Below are 5,562 nucleotides of genomic sequence, written 5' to 3'. Positions count from 1 at the left end.
TGAGATAATGGTCTTTCCGAAAATATTGGGATTATTGAGTTTATGTTTTGTTGCTAACTTATTTTTGTTTATCCTACGAGCCTAGGCCATTGACATATATAAGGAAAGCCTACACTTGTCAATGTAACTTATAAGCATAACCTATGTGGTACTAACCTATAAAGTTGGCATGTTATTAATGCCTTTTTACTTCCAATATTTCTAAAATTTTACTCAGCAAAATCTTGATTAATATTTTACATGTATGTATTGTTTAAAGTTAATGTTTTAATCTTAGAATATTTTTACATGAGAGCTGATGATTTGAATTTAAGCGCGAAATAATTTACCAGAAAATTAATGAAGATGATCCCGAAAGCACGATTAGTATAATAATAAAACAAAATTCGATGTAATTATGGAATGTATTTTGTGAATCACAGTTTACACTAATGGACCAAAACAAGAACAGCGATGATAGACGTGATAAGTAGAGATTGAATTCATATGGAAGTTCAATAACATTTGGGAAATTCGTAAAATAATATATTATCCGAACTGGTAGAAGACTCAAATCAACATTCTCTGATGAAGTGTCCTATTGCAAGTTGTAAAGTGGAAACAAATATCTGTATCACCAAATTCAAGATAAAAGTTGTCATGACAACTGATTAGGTGTGGTGCACACGTGGTTAGATCATAAATAGCTTGTTGGCATCTTAGGAAAAAAAGATTGATGAACGTTTATCATTAAACCAAAGAACATTTATAACAAATATGAAAAAAAAACATTCAGGGGGCGCCCGGGATTGAACCAGGGACCTCTCGATCTGCAGTCGAATGCTCTACCACTGAGCTACACCCCCATATATTATAAAGTAAACTCACATTATAATTAACAGATTATATTAGATAACACAAGATGCTATCTCTAGATCGAATCCACGTCATTTTTGTAGTTCAGAGTATATTTCGAAGGATTCACAAATATTATTAGAGCTCTAATACCTTTTGGTTGAGCCAATATTACAGTTTTTCCCATAATACCATATGATGTGTTTTATGTACATGCTCAGCTGTGACCAGATTTTATTATTATTTTTTTTTATCTTACAAATCCCTTACGTTCTGTTAAACTATGTTTCGGTATTACGTTTTGTCTCTCCATTATATATATATATATTTCCACATTAATCCAGTTTTATAAATTCCAAAATCTTCCGTTAAATTTGTGTTATCTTTAGTGTTACCTAAAATTTTCTTTAACTTATTTGTCGGTTTATAAACGAAGTAAAATATTGGTTGCTTTTAAAACAGTTTAGATAAACTAGTGGTTAAGCCTGGAGTAGATGGCAAAATTAAACATTGCTTTTTTATTTTATCATAACTAGGTGTTAACGTAATGCTTTGTTCCATTAACTGCTCTATCTAAAATATTCGGGTTAAATCCTCTTTCAACTGCTATATATATATCATTAGTAACAATTCACTTTTAAAGTCTTCTTATTTAACAAATATTTTCAAAATTCTGTGAAAATAAGTATAAAACTCAGACTTTTCTTCGTGATCTAGTATAACATGATTCCTGGTGTGGGAGCATAAGAACAGAAAAGGGTTTTCGATAAACAGGTGCTTGTGAATTACCTTGTAAATTCCTTTTTTTTTACCAATACATCTAGAAATGTCAAACCATTATTTTTATCAATTTCATAGGTAAATTTTGTAGATGGTTCACTGCTATTCAAACAGCACGCAAACTCCACCAGTGCCATATCTCCACCCCAAAAATGTGTCATCTACATACCTTATCGAAATATCAGGATTACATTTTACACCATTTATGGCTTTTGTTTCAGGTATATCCAACTAATAAAAAATGTATTTCAAAGTAGGCCCTGAAAGTAAAGTATTACAAACAAAATCACATTTGATGGAGTGTCAAATGAAGTTAAACATTTTGTTGAAGAAGTAACTTTTTAAAGTGTAGAACAATGGAGAGTGTTAGTAAACCACGAAGGAATACATAAAACGTTCTTTACTTACATGAATCAGCTGTTTCCTCTGTTGGTGTGTCCTGCTGCCTTTGAAGAGTGGAACCTAATTACAACATCTAAACTTTCAACCGTACAATACATGACCAATCAGGAGAGCCAATTAGCCTAAGACAACCTTATCACAAACATAACATTTTAAAATACAAATAGAAAGGTTTGTTATATACGACAATTAAAGCTTAAATAAAGATTCCTTGCTCTATATTTCGTTGCAGCTGTAACACGCTAAATTCAACAACAGATTAAGTGACAGATTAGAGTAGGTAGGATAAATGCTGTGTTTTATTCATGACGTCATATGTTTGTAAATTAAATAAGACATTATATTACATTGATTCAAACAGATTAAATTGTTGCTATGCGTGCCTTGACGACGACTCTTCAGCGAAAGAAGAAATGCTTGTAGCTTTATGAAAAACTTGAGAACGTGATCAAAGCGCAACGTTTGCTTTGAACGCCATTTTATTGTAAATACTCTGAAGAACATCCAACATATTTCAGATAGTTGTGCTCAAACAAGAAAAATCAACTTGACTTTAAACATAATCAAAGATGATCATAAATAGTCGTAGTTATATCGGTACAAACACACTTATTCACTTGCTTTCGAAACGTCAGCCACGTGTGGCAATTAGATTTATTTGGAAGAGTTGATGATATTGGTCGATACTGGAAATGGCATTCAAGCCGACGATTGGTCAGCCTGATTAACCAACGCAGTAACACACAGATGATGCAGACACTCTCGTTTGAAACGAGACTAATTTTCTTAACTTATTCACTTGTTTAATATAGAATAGGCGTATTATTTATATGAAACAGTTGTTTCCGTCCTACTTGTCAATACGTATTATTTACATGAAACAGTTGTTTCTGTCCTACTTGTCAATATGTATTATTTACATGAAACAGTTGTTTCCGTCCTACTTCTCAATATGTATTATTTACATGAAACAGTTGTTTCCGTCCTACTTCTCAATACGTATTCTTTACATGAAACAGTTGTTTCTGTCCTACTTCTCAATATGTATTATTTACATGAAACAGTTGTTTCTGTCCTACTTGTCAATATGCATTATTTACAGGAAACTTGATTTCAGACCCCTAATAACTTATTGTTGTTGTCACATCTAAATGGATCTTTCGAATCTATTGACAAGTAGGACGGAAACAACTGTTTCATGTAAATAATACATATTGACAAGTAGGACAGAAACAACTGTTTCATGTAAATAATACGTATTGACAAGTAGGACAGGAACAACTGTTTAATGTAGGGCACATTACAAAAGTTAACTACAATGACGTCACTGGTAGTATAACGTTGACTGTTGACGCTTATATCACTTTGTTAGCATTTCAAAGATGGATGTCAAGAAAAACGTTTTTAGAAGAATAGAAATCCATACAATGTCGGGATACATATGCAAGAAGATAAAAAACGCTCTAAAAGTACAACACTGAAATAAAAAATAATAATTCTATCTAGCGACATTTCGATAAAATGCTTCTTGTCAGTTTTAATCTAATATTCATACTAAGCCCGCGAAAGAGTGGTTGCTGTAAATGTTATTACATAAGTTTTGTTTCTAATTAAACTTCCCGTTTTTATAGTGATTTTGTTCAAAAAGAAAACAAACACTGCATCCAAATCATAAGTGCCACGTCCCTCATAGAACCTGCTATATTGCATTTTTCAATCTAAACTACCATTCGAGCCACTGCGGTTACGGTCAAATACCATCACATGCAATAATGTGGACTTTGCTGTTTTTTACTCATTTTCTTGGTTGCCTTTCGGAAGTTATAATAATGCCAAACTTAACTCGGATGAGATATTCATGATAAGATAACGAAGCCAAGGAAACGTAAAAGCAATCGTGGTATATAAAATTGGTTAATTAATTGAAAATGCAGCAAGTATTGCGATGTATCAAAAATTGCCTTTCAGCTTTTCTTCTTTGGGCCATAAATGTTCGCTGAGAAATTTGATAACTCGTTCGTTCTCAGTGTATGCGCTTTGTTGACTTGAATGTTTGATCACCCTGACACAGGTAAATACTGAATTATTTCACGGAAATTGTAATCAAAGTCAGCAAACGTTAGATATATTAACGATGCGTTAGTCGAGATATCACATTCTGATGCGTATTTTATATAGAATATTAATGAGATTTAGTAAAGTAATTTGTATTTACTGACTTTTATTAGAATAGTCTTCTATATGTTACGGACAGTCAGAAAAAATAATAAGTGTTACTAAAGTATAAAGTTAGCATCAAAAAATAATACCCAATAACACGAGCGTTTTCAGAAAGCGGACTTCCCGGAACGCTCGAATTATTTGTGTATTTACTACTGATCCAGCGAGCTTTGGAATGTTATTAGTGACACATACATATATATCAGTAGTCTCCATTTGTCACTGTAACTTATCAGCATGATTCACGTGGTACCAACATTTGAACAAGTATATTTTCACTTTCAATAAATTCTAAAATTTGAACGTATAAAAAGCTTCCTAGCATTTTACATGAAACTCATTGGTTCTTATTTGAACGTATAAAAAGCTTCCTAGCATTTTACATGAAACTCATTGGTTCTTATTTGAACGTATAAAAAGCTTCCTAGCATTTTACCTGAAACTCATTGGTTCTTATTTGAACGTATAAAAAGCTTCCTAGCATTTTACATGAAACTCATTGGTTCTTATTTGAACGTATAAAAATCTTCCTAGCATTTTACATGAAACTCATTGGTTCTTTTGATTGTTAAGTATTAGAACATTTTTTTACAATATAACTGATGGTTTTAATTTGAGTGCCTATAGTAATCTATCACAAAAATAATGCAGATGCTGCTGAGACCAGATGTAATATAAAAATAAGATTCAGTGTAATTATGATGTATGTTCTTAACCACGGTTTAGAGAAATCGAGCAGGACCTGAACGGAGATGACAGATGTGATTAATATTGACAAGATTCATGAGACAGTGTTTTGTCTTTGCGTGATTTTACGGAATTCGTAAAATAAGATATTTATCGGAAGATTATTGATTAACTGGTAGAAAACTGTACGAACACAAACTAAGGAAACCGTTTTTCAAAGTAGATCCTAAAAGTATATGATTACAAATAAAATCCAGTTCGTTTTAATAATTGACAGTACTCAAGGTTATTATGATCCTTGTACTATTGTAAACAACAAATGAAAAACTAACAAAAAAATGGTAACAATATTTTGTCATAATTTCTAAAGCATGATAATAATACACGAAACCAAGCCAAAGCATAAAAATGGTTTATTACAGCATGACCTAGTAACTAAACTGTCAAACACTGTGACTTGGTAACTAAACCGTGTCTAACACTGTGACTTGGTAACTAAACTGTCAAACACTGTGACTTGGTAAATAAACCGTGTCTAACACTGTGACTTGGTAAATAAACTGTCAAACACTGTGACTTGGTAAATAAACCGTGTCTAACACTGTGACTTGGTAAATAAACCGTGTCTAACACTGTGAC

The 5,562-nt window shown here is 32.1% G+C and overlaps 1 non-coding gene across 1 annotated transcript; it reads right to left on the bottom strand.

The window, feature by feature from the left end:
- Positions 1 to 773: 773 nt before the first annotated feature.
- Positions 774 to 845, bottom strand: Trnac-gca. The gene has a single exon. It is a non-coding gene; the product is annotated as a tRNA-Cys (tRNA).
- Positions 846 to 5,562: the final 4,717 nt, after the last annotated feature.

Source organism: Limulus polyphemus, unplaced genomic scaffold (genome assembly GCF_000517525.1).
Source record: "Limulus polyphemus unplaced genomic scaffold, Limulus_polyphemus-2.1.2 Scaffold10658, whole genome shotgun sequence".
Classification (NCBI taxonomy): domain Eukaryota; kingdom Metazoa; phylum Arthropoda; class Merostomata; order Xiphosura; family Limulidae; genus Limulus; species Limulus polyphemus.
This window is presented reverse-complemented; position numbering and strand designations above follow the sequence as displayed.